The following is a 20,738-nucleotide window of genomic DNA, read 5'->3' on the forward strand; positions in this document are numbered from 1 at the left end:
AGGCCACCGGGTGAAATTTTGGACTTAAGGAATTGCAGGCCTGCAGGCTTCGCAATTCCCAAGCTTCGCATTTCCCAACCCATGTTCGCAATTCCCAAGCCAACAGAGGTCAGGGTTCGCAATTGCGAACCCCTGTTCGCAATTCCCATATCAGAGTCCTGTAACTTTTATACTTAGACGATTTAAAACTCATTTTTCATATTCTCTCAAAACATAAACACACTTAGGCGATTTTTCAAGGATTTCTTCTTCTCCAAATCAATTGTAAGTCGTTTTTAACTAACTTCCTTCAATTCTTAACTTCTTTTAACATGATTTCAACTTCAAACCAATGATTTTCATGGGAGAAATTAGGTGTTTAACCTAGGTTTTTTGAAAATTGGGGATTTGAACCTCGATTTGAGGTCCAATTTTAAAACAAATTATATATTTGGGTTCGTGGGGGAATGGGTAATCGTGTTTTGGTTCGAACCTCGGGTTTTGACCATGTGTGCCCGGGGCGATTTTTGACTTTTGGGAAAAACTTTGGGAAATTCATTTTCATGCATTCAAATTGATTCATTTAGTGCTTATTGATGTAATTAAGTAACTTGTGACTAGATACGAGCGAATTGGTGGTGGAATCGAGGGGTAAAGCTATAATTGAATCGTGAATTGTGTTCGTGGTATCGAGGTAAGCGTTTGGTCTAACCTTAGCTTGAGAGATTAGGAGTTGTGTCCTATTTGCTATTTGCTTCTTGTTGAGTACGACGTATAGGCATGGTGACGAGTATCTATACATTGGTGTCAAGTATGACCATGAGTCTTATATTGTGATTTTCATGACTTTGTTGTATTATTCATGCCTTGGTGAAGATTTTTATTGTTGTGTAAAGTTGTGGAAAGAATTGTAACCTATGAACATTGAGAAGCGTTGGCTCTAGTTGTATAACGAATTGTGAAAGTATAAGTGATAATTGAAACTCTAGAGTATTGGTTCGAGTTGTGAAGTAAAAGTGAGAAAGAGAAGAGATCATTATGTTGCCCCCTTGCCGGGCTATTGTTGAGTTGAGGTTCCCTTGCATTGTGTTCTTAATTGATATTACAGATACTTAGGTTGATAATTCTTTGTGTTACGTGTTGTAACGAGTTTAGTTATAGCTGAGGTAGTTAGGTGTTGTAACAAGTTTGGTTATAGCTGGGTAGTTAGGTGTTGTAGCAAGTTTAGTTATAGCTGAGGTAGTTAGGTGTTGTAACAAGTTTGGTTATAGCTGAGGTAGTTAGATGTTGTAACAAGTTCGGTTATAGTTGTTTCTCCCTTGCCGGGATATTGTTGAAATATCCTTGTTTCCTTACCGGGATGTTTGTTGATATTATTGTTCCCTTGTCGGGATTTCTTGTAATTATTGTTGGCTTGTACATAGGAGCGCGTGGTACGCCTACCACGAGATATAATGAAATGGGAGCGGGTGGTACGCCTACCACAAGATATACTGAAATGGTAGCGGGTGGTACGCCTACTACGAGATATAATGAAATAGGAGCGAGTGGTACGCCTACCACGATATATACTAAAATGGGAGCGGGTGGTACGCCTACCATGAGATATACTTAAATGGGAGCGGATGGTACGCCTACTATGAGATATAATAAAATGGGAGCGGGTGGTACGCCTACCACAAGATATAAGGAAATGGGAGTGGGTGGCACACCTTCCATGAGATACAGGAAATGGGATCGGGTTGCACGCTTGCAACAAGATGTAAAAAGAAAGTAAAATCTGCCTTTGTTTTCCTTATTCTTGTTAGTGGTTGGATTTTGATTCCTTTATAGTTCTCTTGATATTCTGTTTTTACCTGTTATTCCTCGAAGCATGTTTCCCGCTCCCATCTTTACTTGTTTTTTCCTGCTTTACTTTTAGTTGTATATTATGTAACTGCACAAGTTTATTTGGTGGTCTGGTCCTAGCCTCGTCACTACTTCGCCGAGGTTAGGCTAGGCACTTACCAGCACATGGGGTCGGTTGTGCTGATACTACACTCTGCACTCTTTTGTGTAGACCCCAGTGTTGTGGACTTCGGACTGCAGTGAGATTGCTGATTCTTGATCATCAGGCGACCCGAGGTAGTCCTGCAGGCGTCCGCAGGCCTTGGCGTCTCCTTCTATCTACTATTCCTATTTCTTTCATGCATTTCTAGAGACAATGTTGTATTATTTCTTCAGACCCTTTATTTGTAGTATTCTTAGACCATCTGTGAAACTGTGACACCAGTTCTGGGTAGTCGAGACTCAAACAGTTGTACTAGATATTTATGTTCAGATAGTTTGTTGTTTTTTTTCTTCCGCTTATGTTAACTTTCGCTGTTTAAGTGCTATTACTTCGAAATTGTTAATGAATATAAAATGGGTAAAAAGGTAAGTTGTGCTAATAATTGGCTTGCCTAGCTCGTATTAGTAGGCACCATCACGACTCCCGAGGGTGGAAAATTCGGGGCGTGACACTGATCCAGCCATGAAATTTTCGTCGATTGTCCTTTTTTAATAAGTTACTCTCTCCATTCACTTTTACTTGACCTATTTTGATTTTTCACGCTCCTTAAGAAATAATAAATGAAGTACATAACTTATCATGATCCCCATATTAATTAATGCATATTTTATTTAATTTGAGAAAATAATTTGAAATGAGTAATAAATATTGTGGGTATAACAGCAAAAAAAAGTTGTCTTCTTTTGATATGCGTAAAGTGACAAGTAAAAATAAAAATCTATTTTAGTATACATGCCAAGTAAAAATGAAGGAAGAGGGTATTTAGTAAATTGACCTCTTTTTATTTATCTTGCAATTGATAGCCCTTAGATTATGGTCTAAAGATTTATTTTGAGCAAATTAAAAATCTTATAGATGTAACGACCCGGCCGGTCGTTTCATGAGTTATCGCTTTTGTTTTTCCCATTTCTGCTTCTTTGTATGTTGTTCGGCTGTATCTCATCGCATCGTGTTGGTTAGTTTGGGTTCGGAGTGGTTTTGTAGAGAAATGAGATACTTAGTCTCTTAAGTTGGCCTTTTAGTTGAAAAAGTCAACCGGAAGTTGACTTGTGAGTAAACGATCTCGGAATTTGGTTTTTATAATTCGGATAGCTTCGTGAGTTGATTCGGGATTTAGGAGCGTGATCGGAATATGTTTTGGAGGTCCGGGGGTAGATTTAGACTTGAATTGGCGAAATTAGAATTTTGGCATTTTTCGGTTGGTAGTGGAAATTTATATATCGGGGTCAGAATGAAATTCCGGAAATTTGAGTAGGTATGTTGTGTCATTTGGGACGTGTGTGCAAAATTTCAGGTCATTCGGACGAGGTTTGATAGACTTTTTGATCGAATTCAAAATTCGGAATTTTTTGGAATTCTTAGGCTTGAATCCGATGATGATTTGATGTTTTGATGTTTTTTCGAGCGTTCTGAAGGTTGGAACAAGTTTGAATGATGTTATGGGATGTGCTAGCATGTTTGGTTGAGGTCTGAAGGGCCTCGGGGGAGTTTTGGGTGGTTAAACGGATCAAATTCTTGTTTTGAAAGTTGCAGATTTCTTTAATTCTGTGTTGTAGAGTTTTGCCCTTCGCGTTCGCGAGAGGGAACTCGCGTTCGCGAAGGGATGTGAAGTGAGGTAGGAGAATTGCGCTTCGTGATGTTGGTCCCGCGTTTGCGAAGGGTGAGGCTGAGTGTGCATCACGAACGCGATGTAGGTCCCGCGTTCGCGTAGAGTAACTGGAGCAGCTGGGGGCCCTGGTAGTTTGTTCTTCGCGTTCGCGTTGGTGTGTCGCGTTCGCGAAGGCTTGGGGAGCTGAAGCTTCACGTTCGCGATGTGGAAGTCGCGTTCGCGTAAGAGGATTAATTGGTCAATGGAATTTTGTGCTTCGCGAACGCGAGGCTTTGACCGCATTCGCGAAGAAGGAATTTTTGCCTGGGCAGAATGTTTAAATAGTAGCCTTCGCGATTTTTGGTCTATTTCCACCATTGTTGAGCGATTTTGGAGCTTTTTGAGAAGGATTGAAGAGGGAATAAAAGGGAAACACTTGGAGGTTAGATTTTTGAACTCAATACTCGATTCTATGGTGATTTCTACCTAATTAGACATGAAATTTATGGGATTTAAAGCCTAAAATTGGGGAATCTTGAAATTAGAGACTTTGATTTAGGGATTTAAGGGGTCGTTTGTGGTTGGATTTTGATGTAGTTTATATGTATGAACTCGTGAGAGTGTAGGGATTCTAGTTTTGTGATTTTTATCGGAATCCGAGATGTGGGTCCGAGGGTCGGGTTTGGCATTTCTTGGTGTAGATTGATTATTTTCGAGTGGGCTTTGTTCCCTTAGCATGTTTTGATGGTATGAATCTGTTTTTGGTTAGATTTGGAGCATTTGGAGGCGGAGTCGAGAGGCAAATGCATCGCGGGCTAGAGTTTGGACCGGATTAAGGTAAGTAATGATTGTAAATATTATCATGAGGGTATGAAACCCCGGATTTCACATCGTTGTGCTACTTTGAGGTGACGTACACGCTAAATGATGAGCGTGGGGTCGTGTACCATTAGGGATTGTGACTTAGCCCGTCCCATACGACTGTTAAGTCACGTATTTGATTGAAAATTGTTTGATATCATTGTGTTTTGGAAAGTATTATCATGTTTTTGGGCTGAATGCCATATTTGGGCCTCGTACCAACTGTTTTGGACCTTTAGGGGCTTTTTACTACTATTCCTCACTACTTTGATTTAATATTTGTACTCAGTTATGCTGTATTCTACTATTTTCATAACTTAGCCGTATTTACTCCGTTTTGATCTTTAAATGATATTTTGGGCTGAGCATCATGTTTTACTATTGCCCGAGTGACTTGAGAGGTTTTGACTGAGTGATGTCGAGGGCCTGTGTTGTGAGGTTATTGTGGGATTGGGCTGTGCATCGTAGCATGTTGTACTGATTGTGATATATGAGAGGCCGAGGGCCTAATTTTGTTATGCCACGAGATGGCTTGTGATAGCGCTTAGGCTATAGGAGCCCCTCCGGAGTCTGAATACCCCCAGTGAGTGCGAGTACCCAGTGTGAGATGTGATATTGCCCCAAGGGCTGTTGTTGTTTCATGTTATTGCCCAAGAGGCTGATTACGAGTGATTGTGAGGTAGCCCGAGGGGCTGGTTCTGTTGATATTTTGCCCGAGGGGCGGTTGTGGTACATATTTGGCCCGAGGGGCTATTTACGTTTCTATCCTTTTACTTATTGTTTTCATTACTCATTTTAAACTATTGAAAGATGTTTTAAAAGGTTTTACTGAACTGAGTTATTTTTACGAGTTTTATTGCTTTACTGCATTGTTTCTGGACATATATTGTTTTGTTGTAGCGTTATGACATAGTTTACGTGTTTTCTTACTTCTCAGTTGCCTTTACTTTTATTACTTATTGAGTTGGCATACTCACATTACTCCCTGCACCTTATGTGCAGATCCAGGAGTCTTAGATCGCGATAGCAAGTGCTGATCAGCCTTCCAGCAGGTCTTCGGAGTTGACTAGGTAGCTGCTTGGCATTCGCAGCCCGGTGCTTCTCCTCCCTATCTTATTCAGCTTTGTATTAGCATTTGGTTTTTAGACTATGTTGTCCTTTCTTATTCCAAGACGAGTTATAGTTGCTCATGACTGGTGACACCCCGATGTCGGGCTGTATTATATTTCTGCACTGTTTATCTTAACTTATATTATGGGATTTTAGCTAAGTAATGGCTTTAAATGACTTATTATAAATGTCTGGTTGGTTTTGGAGTTTGTGTCGACTGGCCTAGTTTCACGTTAGGCACCATCACGATCGGGTCGGTTTTAGGATCGTGACAATAAAAATGGTAAGACTATGATCTAAAATTTTATATATTATTATAAATGTTGACCACAATCTAATATTTTATGAGCAAATTGAATATTATATGAGCAAATATTAGACCTGAGTTTAAAATTAGGATAATGTTATGAAACAATAAAAGAAGAAGAGTATTGTAGAGAAAAATAGAGAGAGAATTCTTATTGATTTGAGATGAATTAGAATGGAATAGAATCCCTCTATTTATAGGGTGAAAGTGATTTAGCCACCAAGTAACAAACACTAAAAATCTCTCTAAAATATAGACATTCACCTTAAATACAATTCTATTTATAACACTCCCTCTTGAATATCTATGCAATGGATAATGTGTCCCGTTAAAATCTCAACTAAAACAAAACCTAGTGGGAAAAAATCTAAAGAAGGAAAATACACTTATCTAACAATACGCCTTTTGATTGCCTCGTTAAAAACCTTGCAAGAAAAATCCAGTGGGACTAAATCTTGCAAGGAAAAAGAGTACAATGCATATTAACTCCCCCTAATGAGAGCATCAATTCACATTATTGAGCATTCGCATCCCAATCTTGTCATATCTCCTTTTATGAATCCTCCCTTCAATTGGGCTATCATGCTGCTTTGTCTTCGTACAAAATCATGAGTAGTTTGTCAAATTTCAACCACACACATTCTCGACTTGCTTCATAAATAGCAATTATCTCGGCATGATTAGATGAAGTAGCCACGATTGATTGCTTAGTCCATCGCCAAGATATGACAGTGCCTCCACATGTAAACACATAGACTTTTTGAGATCGAGCCTTGGGTGGGTTAGATAAATACCCAACATCGGCATAACCAACAAAATCGGGACTACAATTATTGCCATAAAATAAGCCCATATCGGTAGTCCCTTTTAGATACCGCAATACTTATTTGATTCCATTCTAATATCTCTTTGTAGGAGCAGAGCTATGTCTCACTAAGACATTAACTGAAAAAGTTGTGTCATGTGATCTTCTAGATCACTTGCCTCCTTATTATTTTCATTTTGATCATTTGCTCATCTTCTTTATCAAGAATTTTATTTGAAACCGATTTGTCTATACGTTTTAAGCATACTATAGATTTTGTCCTTCGAGGACTTATTCTAATAGGAGCATTTGTAGTGAGAATATAGTTACTTTCTTTGGGTCAGCAAATGCGTCTGGCATGCTTTGCATTATAATGCAGATGAATTATCTTTTTATGAACTTCAAGTTCATATTATCTTATTCGAGGATCTAGTGGTACAAATGATAAATCACTCCACGTAACTTTTTCTCTACTGTTTAGCATGCATCCTCCTTATGTTAGAAAAACTAACTTGCTTCTTTAACTTTGGAAATCCACCATTATGCATTATAGTGTTAATCAAAATATACACCGCACATCAATTATAATTAGATGGAATTATTTTGTTCCTAACCCTGAACCACTTGTGAGGGAATAATATAATATACTTTTGTATATAACATATATCAAACTGATATAGATAATTTTATTCTCTTAAGCAATAATTTAGCTATTAATTATATCACACCTCTTTTTTCCCGAAGAATAGGGAGTTTTTCCGATTAAAGTGACATTAATTGATATGAGATTGTTTATTTAGTTTCAGAGTCGTCACTTGGGATCATTTATGGTGTCCCAAGTCACCAGTTTATTGTAAACCCCAAATCGAGGAAATTTGAATCTGTTTTAAAGTCCACGAAACCAGAAGACCAGGTAAGGAATTTTGTTAACCGGGGAGAAGGTGTGAGGCACTCCAAATTTCGTGATTTTAGCATGGTCGCTCAACTATTAATAATTGACCTAATTATCTGATTTATTACGAATTTTAAGCCTACTGTGCATTTTTGACTTTCTAACAGCTTTTAATTAATTTAAAATGCTTTTGGGATTATGGAATTTATTTGAACAAGTCGTGATGTCGCGACACTTATTATTTTTAGAACACATTGCGAATCGCGCCACATGAAATGCACCCAAGATTTACAACATGTTGATATTATTATTTGAAGTTATGGTCGAATCATGTGAAATGCACACACTCGAATTGGGATTTACATAACATGACTATGCCACGGGAACCGTACCCATAGTCACAAATGACGCCGAAACCTATCAAATCACATTCGAATGACCTGAAATTTTACACACACGTTACAAATGACACTACAAACCTACTTCAACTTTCGTAATTCCAATCCGACCTTGATATCAAGATTTCCACTTTCGACCGGAAAACGCCAAATTTTCAATTTCGCCAATTCAAGCCTAAATATACCACGAATCCCCAAAATACATCCGAACACGCTCCTAAGTCCAAAATCACCCAACGGAGCTAACCAAATCATAAAAATCCAAATTCGAAACATATACTAAAAAGTCAAGACTGGATCAAACCTTTCAAATTTAAAGCTTCAAGTTGAGAATCATTCTTCCATATCTATTTCGATTAACCTGAAAACTAAAACCGACAATCTACATAACTTATAATACACCATACGGAACTAGTCATTCCCGAGAATTGGCAAGCGAAGTGAAAATGCTCAAAACGACTGATCGGGTCGTTACAATTTTACCTAATTATGGACTAATGCAACTAATTAATTAATTAACTAACCTAAGAATGCACTTCGTGATTTTATGTATTTAACTAATGCATTTAACAATGTAATTAAATTCTAAAATGCAATTTAAAATCTAGAATGCTGTGAAATTAAGATTTGAATATTTTATGATTTTCTATGGTTTTAAAACAAATCTAAATATGTATGAACAACTCTAAACTATTTTGGAATATTTTTAGGAGCGATTTGTATTAAGGAAAAAATTGGGTGCTAACAAATTGGAGACACTCAATAAATTATTTTGCTAAACTAGCTGTGATGTAAACCAACTTATCAAGATGAAATGTCTTGAATAGAAAATTTGAATATTATGCTCTAAAGTAAATTATTGAGCAAGTTACCTTGCAAACACCAAGTTGTGGGTTAATAATAATTGCATAGGTAACTATCTCATAGATACATCTTATGTGGTACATATGGCAGGTGAATGTGCCCATATTCACCTTTGATATTTTCAGTATTTATGGGATTCAATCCCAATTTTAGTTGGTCTATTAATTAACGAGAACAAGAAATATAAGAGAATTCGTAAAGAACTTTCTAGTTCTTTAATATTTACCCATGTGTCTCTTTTATTTTTGCACATCATACTTAAATTAACATAGCTAAAAGAATTATGTCAGCTCAATAAATTATCAATATTGATAAACTTCAGGTTTACACCATGACGCGTGCAATCATCAATAAACTCCAAGTTTATATGATATGGGTTTTTATATCATTAAACTTTTATTTTATTATAGCATTCTTGTCACGACCTCGTTCGCCCTCCATGAATATCGTGACGGCACATAGTCTCTAGACTAGGTAAGCCTAACAAATTGCGGAAACAGAAAACAACAGAATAAAACTAGCCAAAAACTGAAGAAATAACATAATGAGCGTTTAAGATGTCGCTCGCATATACAATACAAACTCTCGAACTGAAACAACATTTCCCAAAACTCGAAATCTCATGAAATCACAAGCTATTGGATAACTACAAGTGTCTAACTCCAGAATATCTAAACAAAAGTAAATACATAAGGGCTGATACTATAGGGGAGAATGGAAAGGGACTCCTCGATTTGCGAACGCGACAGATATACCTCGAAGTCTCTAGAGAATCGCCTCGCCTCAAGGGTAGTAGGGCTGAGTCGAAGTACCTCAATCTGCACATGAAAAACATGCGCAGAAAGGGCATGAGTACACCACATCGGTACTCAGTAAGTGCCAAGCCTAACCTCAGTCATGTAGTGACGAGGAAAGTCAGGGCCCTACTGAGTTTAGATGAAAAACAAGGTATAATAGTATAAAATAAGACAGTATAATTAAGTGCAGACAATAAGAAGTACACAGGATAGTAAGAACAACAACAACTACAATAGAGACAAAATAATCATAGAAAGAATACAGCTCAACACAGAGGAACAACTGGGGATCTCCCAGGATACTATCCTGTAGTCCCAAATATAAATATGCAGTGGATCTCCCGGGTGTCATCCCATAGTCCAACTCATAATGCGCGGGGATCTCCCGAAATACCGATCCGTAGTCCCAAATGTAAATATCCAGTACTGGGGGAATCTACCCGGTGCAGTCCCGTAGTTCTAATATAAAAGTGTAGGGGGGTCTCCCAAAATACAAATCCGTAGTCCCAAAGTAAACATGCAGGGGGATCTCTCGGGATACCATCATGTAGTCCCAAAGTAAACACACAACAGTAACACTAAGAACACTCAATTCAATTCAAATTTCATGCCAAGGTAATACAGGTATTTCTAACCTAGCATGCTACACAGAATCCAAATAAGACAGTTTGAGCAAGTAAAACAATTAAGTCAATTATACATACTTCCCTAAGCTAATAGTAGGCTTAAATTACAAGTAGTATAACAGGAAAAGAAACACAATTATAATTAATTAATGAAATGGGATTTTTAACAATTAGCAAAAGTACGCACTCGTCACCTTAAGTACAAGGCATTTCAATTATCAACAATACCAAATCCTAAGGGGAGTTCCCCCACACTAGGTTAGGCAAGCCACTTACCTTGAACCAACTCAATCAACTCGAAACCACGTTCTTGCCACGAGTATCCGACTCCAAATGACCCAAATCTATTTAAAATAATTGCATAATGTAAATATAACTTCAAGTAACTAATTCAAATAATAAATTCTAAGCTAATACACGAAATTAGGAAAAATGACCAAAACGCCCCTGGGCCCACATCTCGGAATCGAGTAAAATTTACAAATTCGGAACCCTCACGCTCTCACGAGTTCATTCATACCAAAAGTACTAAAATCGGACCCCAAATGGTCCCTCAAATCACCAATCAAATCTCTCCAATTAATCAAGCCCTAACCCCCAATTTACCACTGATTTTTCCTTCAAATTTCATGCTTAGAACGATAAAAATCACCATAATAATGAGCTTAGGAACCAAGGACCTTACCTCAATGAATCCCTCTAAAAATCTCCCTTTGAAATGGCTCCCAAAAGCTTCACCCCGAATGAAATATTGAGAAAAATGGCCAAAAATCGCGAAGGGTGAAATATATACCTTCTGATCCAGGGATTCCGTACCTGTGGCCATTTCCTGTTTTTGCGGTCTAACCCACCGCACTAGTGGTTTTCACTTAAAGGTCTGGGACTGCACCTCCGGTCACTCTCTCGCACCTGCGCCATCGCAGATCCATCTAGATGTTTGCTTTTGCGGCTCCGCCTGACTCACCTCTTGGCCGCTTCTGCGGCTTGCTTCCGCATCTGCGGGAGTCGCACCTGCGGCCTCCCAACCGCAGATGCGGTTATGACAGTAACCATAAAACTTCAGCTGCCAAACCCAACTCCAAACCTCCCGTCATCCATCCGAAATCACCCTGAGGCACTCGGGACCTCAACCAAAAGCACGAACAAGTCATATAACTAATATCCAAACTTATACAAATCTTCAAAACACCTCAAACAACATCGAATCAACCAATTAACATCGGATTCAAGCCTAAGAACTTTAAAAACTCTCGAATTACTCTTTCGATCAAAAAGTCTATTAAACCTCGTCCGAATGACCTGAAAATTTTCACACATGCCACTTTAACACTACAGAGCTACTCCAACTTCCGAAATTCCATTACGGCCCTAATATCAAAATTTCACTATCGAACCGCAAACTTCAAAAATTCAACTTTCGGCATTTCAAGCCTAATTAAGCTACGGACCTCTAAAATACAATCCGAACACGCCCCTAAGCCTGAAATCACCCAAAGGAGCTAATGGAACCGAGAGAATTCCATTCCGAGATCGTCTTCACACTACTTCGACTACGGTCCAAATTCTAAAACTTAAACTCTCATTTAGGGACTAAGTGTCCCAAAACTCTCCGGAACCCCAAATAAATCCTCTCATTAACTCACAATAGCAGAAACAAACACGGGGAAAGCAGTTAATAGGGGATCGGGGCGTTAATTCTTAAAACGACCGGCCGGGTCGTTACATCCTCCTACACTTAAACATTTATTCTTCCTCGAACGAGCATAGAGACATACCTGAAGTAGTGAAAAGATAAAGGTAACGGCTGCGCATATCCTGCTCGGTCTCCCAGGTCGCCTCCTCGACCGGCTGACCCTACCACTGAATCTTTACTAATACAATGGTCTTTGACCTTAGCTTCCTAACCTGTATGTAAACTATTGCTACTGGCTCCTCAACATAAGATAGATCCTTGTCCAACTGAACTGACCTGAAATCCAACACGTGCGATGGATTATCGCGATACCTCTTGAGTATCGAAACATAAAATACAGAATGTACTCCTGCCAAGCTGGAAGGTAAGGCAAGCTCATAAGCAACCTACCCAACATGCCGCAATATCTCAAAGGGACCAATAAACCTCGGACTCAACTTCCCTTTCTTCCCAAATCTCATAACGCCCTTTATAGGCGAAACCGAAGCAAAACCCGCTCTCCAACCATATAAGAAACATCACGAACCTTTCGATTCACGTAACTCTTCTATCTGGCTGGGCTGTGTGGAGTCTATCCTGAATTACCTTAACCTTCTCTAAAACATCCTGAACCAAGTATGTGCCCAATAATCTAGCCTCACCCGGCTCAAACCAACCCACCGGGGATCTATACCGCCTACCATATAAAGCCTCGTACGGAACCATATGAATGTTATACTAATAGTTGTTGTTGTAGGCAAACTCCGCCAATGGCAAGAACTGATCCCAAGACCCTCTAAACTCAATCACATACACACGGAGCATATCCTCAAGAATCTAAATAGTGCACTCGGACTGTCCGTCCGTCTGAGGGTGAAATGTTGTGCTCAACTCTACCCGAGTACCTAACTCATGTTGTACCACCCTCCAAAACCATGATGTGAACTGAGTACCTCTATCTGAAATGATGGAAACTGGAATACCATGCTGACAAACAATCTCCCAGATATAAATCTCCGCCAACCGCTTCGAAGAATAGGTAGTACACACGGGAATGAAGTGTGTGGACTTGGTCAGCCGATCCACAATCACCCAAATGGCATCGAACTTTCTCAAAGTCCGTGGGAGTCCAACTACGAAGTCCATGGTGATTCTCTCCCACTTCCACTTTGGAATCTCTATCTGTTGAAGCAGCCCACCTGGTCTTTGGTGCTCATACTTCACCTGCTGATTGTTGAGACACCGAGGTAGAAACCTAACTATATTTTTCTTCATCCGCCTCCACCAATAGTGTTGCCTCAGATCCTGGTACATCTTCGCAGCACCCGAATGAATGGAATATCGTGAACTATGGGCCTCTCCTCTAAAATCAAATCCCGAAGCCCATCAGCATTGGGTACCAAATCTGACCCTGCATCCTCAACATCCCGTCATCACCAATAGTCATATCTCTGGCATCACCATGTAGAACCTTGTCCTTGAGGACAAGCAAATGAGGGTCATCAAACTGACGCTCTTTGATACACTCAAATAAGAAAGACTGAGAAACCACGAAAGCTAGAACCCGACTGGACTCCAAAAGATCCAATCTCACAAACCGGCTGGCTAAGGCCTGAATATCCACCATGGGCCTCTCCGCTGCTGGTAAATAGGCCAAACTCCCCAAGCTCTCCGCTTGGCGACTCAAAGCATTGACCACTACATTGGCCTTGCCCGGGTGATACAAAATAGTGATATCATAGTCCTTCAGCAGCTCTAACCACCTCCTTTGACGCAAATTAAGATCCTTCTGCTTGAACAGATGCTACAAACACTAGTGATCAGTATAAATCTCACAAGGCACACCGTACAAATAATGATGCCAAATCTTCAAGGCGGGAACAATGGCAGCTAACTCGAGATCATGGATAGGATAATTCTTCTCATGTACTTTCAACTGTCTGGATGCGTAGGCAATTACCTTACCGTCCTGCATCAATACCGCTCCAAGGCCGATCCTCGAGGCATCACAATAGATAGAATAAGACCCCGAACTTGTAGGCAATATCAAAATTGGGGTTGTAGTCAAAACTGTCTTGAGTTTTTGAAAGCTCCCCTCACACTCTTCCATCCACTGGAACGGAGCACCCTTCTAGGTCAGCCTGGCCATAGGGGTTGCAATGGATGAAAACCCCTCAACGAATCGACGGTAATAACCCGCCAAGCCAAGAAAACTGCGGATCTCTATAGCTGAGGATGGTTTGGGCCAACTCTGCACTGCTTCCACTTTCTTCGGATCCACCTGAATACCCTCACTCGATACCATGTGGCCTAAGAATGCCACGAAATCCAACCAAAACTGACATTTCGAGAACTTTGCATATAACTTATTTTCTCTTAAAGTCTGAAGCACTGTCCTCAGGTGCTGCTCATGATCTTTCCAACACCGGAAATACACCAGAATATCATCAATAAAGACAATGACGAATGAGTCAACATATGGCCAGAACACATTGTGCATCAAATGCATAAAGGCTGTTGGGGCATTGGTCAGCCCAAATGACATAATAAGGAACTCATAATGACCATACCAAGTCCTGAAAGCAGCCTTCGGGGTATCTGGCTCCCGAATCTTCAACTGATGGTAACTGAACACAAGTCAAACTTAGAAAACACTCATGAACCCTGAAGCTGGTCAAATAGATCATCAATGCGAGGCAACGAATATCGGTTCTTCACTGTAACTTTATTCAATTGGCGATAATCAATGCACATACGCATAGAACCATCCTTTTTCTTCACAAACAAGATAGGAGCACCCCAAGGTGATATACTTGGCCGAATAAAACCCTTATCAAGAAATTCCTGTAACTGATCTTTCAACTCCTTCAACTCAGGAGGGGTCATACGATACAAAGGAATAGAAATAGGTTGAGTGCCCGGCAACATATCAATGCCAAAAATCAATATCTCTATCGGGTGGCATGCCCAGAAGGTCAGCTGGAAATATATCAGGATAATCTCGTACTACTGGGACTGAATCAACTGTAGGGGTATCAATAATAATATCTCTCACATAAGCTAGATACGCGTCACACCCCTTATCAACCATACGTTGAGCTTTAAGGGATGAAATAACTCTACTGGAAGTATGATCTAAGGTACCCCTCCACTCTACTCGCGGTACACCTGGCATAGACAACATCACAGTTTTGGCGTGACAATCAAGAATAGCATAAGGGGGCGACAACCAGTCCATGCCCAAGATAACATCAAAATCTACTATGCTGAACAATAATAAATCGACTCTAGTCTCAAAACCACTAAGACCAACTACACACGATCGATAAACGTGGTCCACAATAAGAGAATCTCCCACAAGAATAGAAACATAAATAGGGGAACTCAAAGAATCCCGAGGTACACCCAAATGCGGGGCAAAATAAGAAGACACATAAGAATAGGTGGGGCCTGGATCAAATAAAATCGATACATCTCTATGACAAACCAGGATAATACCTATGATGACAGAATCAGAGGCAACAACCTCGGTATGGGTAGGAAGGGCATAATATCTGGCCTGTCCTCCCCCTCTAGGGCGACCTCGACCTCTCTGAACTCCACCTCTAGCTATCTGAGTAGGTGGGGTAGCAACTGGAGCTGTAACCATAGTCTGAGAACTCTGTGGGGCACGTTGTGGCTGAGAAGTCTGTGGAGCTGTACCCCTTCTAAGTCTGGGGCAATCCCTCACCATATGGAATGTGTCACCACACTTAAAACAAGCTCTAGGAGGATGTGGCGGCTGTGACTGGCTTGGGCTAGGTCTGCTGGACTAACCACTAAAAACACCCTGCGCAGGAGGCGCACTAGATATTAGAGGTGCATAATAAGGCTCCTAAGGCCTAAGAGGAGCTGAAATACCGCTGGCTGCTGGAAGAGCTGAATGAACAGGGTGACTCATATAACTCCTACCATGACGAACTGCAGCTACATCACGAGACCAAAATAATGGCCCGACTCTCGAGACCTCTTGGCCTCCCTCTCCTCTCTATCCCTAGCATACATACCCTCCACTCTCCTAGCAATGCTCACCACCTGCTGATAAGAAATATCCATCTCCAATTCACGAGCCGTGCTAGACCTGATGCTGGGAATAAGCCCCTCAATAAACTAGCAAACCCTCTGTCGAACAGTAGAAACCAAGGCTGGGGCATGTCTAGCCAAGCTAGTGTAACAGACAACATACTCCGAGACAGTCATAGTACCATAGCACAAATGCTCAAACTCTGCACGCCATGCGTCCCTGAGGCTCTAAGGAACATACTCTCTCAGGAACATATCAAAAAACTGAGTCCAAGTCAGGGAAGCTGCCTCATCTGGACTGACTAACTCATAAGTACGCCACCACTCATATGCGACTCCTCAAAGTTGGAAAGTAGTGAAGGAAACCCCGCTCGATCCTGATATACCCATGGTACCAAGAATACGGTGGCACTCATCTAGAATCCCAAATCATCATATGATGCTAGAACACTAAATACACGAGGCTTTATACTTTTTGAACCTCTTAAGCCTCAGCTGCTCATCCTCGGAAGCTCCTGCCCTGTCCTCGGGCTGATCCAGGACTGCAAGCTATACAAGATTAATCTCTAGGACCTAATAAACATGCACTCGCTGCTCAGGAGTCCAGGTGGCAGGAGTTTGTGCTCCTCCCCTGTCCCCTGTCCTAAGATGTAGCTGCAGCAAGGGGAAACAACCCTGCCTGAGCCAGAGTGGTGTGCATGCTCATGAAATATGTAAGAGTCTCCTGGAGAGCTGGAGTAGTAGTAGTAGTAGGCGTATCAGGTGCCTGGACTTTGGCTGGAACTGCTGGTGGCACCTCGGAGGCAGCTAGCACGGGTGCTCTGGCTACACCACGTGCGCGTTCTCGTCTTCTACCCCGGCTCCGACCTCTAACGGCTCTAGTAGGGGGCGCGGGTGCTTGATCATCTCGAGTAACATGTGTCCTCACCATCTGTGAGAGAATAGAAGACAGAAGTTTAGAATTGTGATATCAACATCTTGCACGACAAAGAAATCAAATGAAGTGGTATTTTCCTAACAGTTACATAGCCTCTCGTAGATAAGTACAAACGTTTCTGTATCGATCCGCGAGACTCTAATAAACTGTCTTGTGATTCATGATTCCTATGAACCTAGAGCTCTGATACCAATTTGTCACGACCCTAGTTCACCCTTCGTAAACTATCGTGATGGCACCTAGTCTCTACGACTAGGTAAGCCTAACAAATTGCGGAAACAGAAAACAACAGAATAAAACTAGCCAAAAACTGCAAAATAACATAATGAAGCATTTAAGATGCCACTCGGCATATAAAATACAAACTCTCGAACTGAAACAACATTTCCCAAAACCCGGAATCTCATGAAATCACAAGCTATTGGATAACTACAAGTGTCTAACTCTGGAATGTCTAAACAAAAGAAAATGCAGAAGGGTTGATACTATAAGGGAGAATGGAAAGGGACTCCTCGGTTTGCGGACGCGGTAGATATACCTCGAAGTCTCTAGAGAATTGCCTCGCCTCAAGGGTAGTAGGGCTGAGTCGAAGTACCTGGATCTTCACATGAAAAACATGTGCAGAAAGGGCATGAGTACACCACAGTGGTACTCAGTAAGTGCCAAGCCTAACCTCGGTCGGGTAGTAACGAGAAAGGTCAGGGCCCTACTGAGTTTAGATGAAAAATAAGGTATAATAGTATAAAATAAGACAATATGATTAAGTGCAAACAATAACAAGTACACAGGATAGTAAGAACAACAACAACTACAATAGAGACAAAATAATCATAGAAAGAATACAGCTCAACACAGAGGAACAACTGGGGATCTCCCAGGATACTATCCTGTAGTCCCAAATATAAATATCCACTGGATATCCCGGGTGTCGTCATGTAGTCCAACTCATAATACACGAGGATCTATCGGAATACTGATCCATAGTCCCAAATGTAAATATGCAGTACTGGAGGAATCTACCCGGTGCAGTCCCGTAGTTCTAATATAAAAGTGCAGGGGGATCTCCCGGAATACAAAGCCGTAGTCCCAAAGTAAACATGCAGGGGATCTCCCGGGATAATGTCCCGTAGTCCCAAAGTAAACACACAACAGCAACACGAAGAACACTCAATTCAATTCAAATTTCATGCCAAGGTAATACAGGTATTTCTAACCTAGCATGTTGTACAGAATCTAAATAAGACAGTTTGAGAAAGTAAAGCAATTAAGTCAATTAGACATGCTTCCCTAAGCTAACAGTAGGCTTAAATTGCAAGTAGTATAAGAGGAAAAGAAACACAATTATAGTTAATTAATGAAAACATGATTTTTAACAATTAGCACAAGTACGCACACGTCGCCTCACGTACAAGGAATTTCAATTATCAACAATACCAAATCCTAAGGGGAGTTCCCCCACACAAGGTTAGGCAAGCCACTTACCTCGAACCATCTCAATCAACTCGAAACCACGTTCTTGACACAAGTATCCAACTCCAAATGGCCCAAAATCTATTTAAAGTAATTGCATAATGTAAATATAACTTCAATTAACTAACTCAACTAATAAATTCTAAGCTAATATGCGAAATTAGGAAAAATGACCAAAATGCCCCCGGTCCCATGTCTCGGAATCGGCTAAAATTTTAAAATTCGGAACTCTCACGCTCTCACGAGTTCATTCATACCAAAAGTACCAAAATCGGAACTCAAATCACCACTCAAAGCACTCCAATTAATCAAGCCCCAACCCCCAATATACCACTGATTTTCCTTCAAATTTCATGCTTAGAATGATAAAAATCACCATAATAACGAGCTTAGGAACCGAGGACCTTACCTCAATAAATCCCTCTGAAAATCTCCCTTGAAATGGCTCCCAAAAGCTTCATCCCGAATGAAATATTGAGAAAAATGGCCCAAAATCATGAAGGGTGAAATATATACCTTCTGACCCAGGGATTCTGCACCTGCGGTCTAACCCACCGCACTTGCGGTTTTCACTTAAAGGTCTGGGACTGCACCTGCAGTCACTCTCTCACACCTGCGCCATCGCAAATGCGTACAGATGTCTGCTTCTGCGGCTCCACCTGACTCACCTCTTGGCTTCTTCTGTGGCTTGCTTCCGCATCTGCGGAAGTCGCACCTGCGGCCTCCCAACCGCAAATGCGGTTACGACAGCAACCATAAAGCTTCAGCTGCCAAACTTAACTCCAAACCTCCCTGTCATCCGTCCGAAATCACCCCGAGGCCCTCGGGACTTCAACCAAAAGCACCAACAAGTCATATACCAATATCCAAACTTATACAAATCTTGAAAATACCTCAAACAACATCAAATCAACCAATTACATCGGATTCAAGCCTAAGAACTTCAAAAACTCTCGAATTACGCTTTTGATCAAAAAGTCTATCAAACCTCGTCCGAATGACCTGAAATTTTGCACACACATTACATTCAACACTACAGAGCTACTCTAACTTCCGAAATTCCATTCCGACCCCAATATCAAAATCTCACTATCAAACCAAAAACTTCAAAAATTCAACTTTCGGCATTTCAAGTCTAATTAAACTACAAACTTCCAAAACACAATCCGAACACCCCCTAAGTCCGAAATCACCCAACGTAGCTAACAGAACCAACGAAATTCCATTCCGAGGCCATCTTCACACTGCTCGGACTACGGTCCAAATTCTATAACTTAAACTCTCATTTAGGGACTAAGTGTCCCAAAACTCTCCGGAACCCCAAATAAATCCTCCCGTAAACTCACAATAGCAGAAACAAACACTGGAAAAGTAGTTAATAGGGGATCGAGGCGTTAATTCTTAAAACGACCGGTCGGGTCGTTACAATTCTTTTATTTGTGAAGTACAAACTGGAGAATAAAGCAGGTAACTTTTCACATACATATTACCCCGTAGTAATAGAAGATATTAAATTCTTCATTTATTTATAGTCTCAATATAACCAACCGCTTTCGCGAATACTTTAGAAACTCAATAAATTTCTTTGAGACTTACTACGACTCAATACCTTATTGAAAATCAATTGTATTCCTCCAAAATAGTACTCCCTCTATTCCAGTTTGTGTGAACTTATTTCTTTTTTTGTCCGTTTCAAAAATAATGACCCCTTTCTAAATTTGAAAATAATTTAGCTTAAACTTATAATTCTACTCTTAAAGAGAAGATTTTATAACTGCACAACTACTACGGGGCCATTTTTAACTTATTTAGGACCACAAATTTCAAAAGTCTTCATTTTTTCTTTAACTCTGTGCCTAGTCAAACAGGTCCACATAAATTGGAACGGAGGGAGTAATAATTGGCTCTTCTATATCTCTCAATTAATTTTATACTAACATATATTCATCAACATCCATATGGTAAATATCTATCTCAAAGAGAAAGTTATACCATTGTGGTCATGGTCAAAATTATTATAGGTAAGATATATTGCTTCTATTGCTTTTGCCTTGTAATAATCACACTGCCATAATATTTTGGCATTATCACAATAGGTATGTGATCAATGACCATTCATGCCATAATAATGAATTATTTTCTTATTTCATCTCAAACCTCTTCTAGAGGTTAGTGTGGTATATTCACTACCAGTAGCACGTTCATATTCTTTCAAGAATGAATATGTATTCATAAATCACATGTTGTCACATTCATATTATGAATAGACCATAATCATATATATGTGCTTTATAAAATCTCATGTCAAATCGATGACAAA

Source organism: Nicotiana tabacum, chromosome 8 (genome assembly GCF_000715075.1).
Source record: "Nicotiana tabacum cultivar K326 chromosome 8, ASM71507v2, whole genome shotgun sequence".
Lineage (NCBI taxonomy): Eukaryota > Viridiplantae > Streptophyta > Magnoliopsida > Solanales > Solanaceae > Nicotiana > Nicotiana tabacum.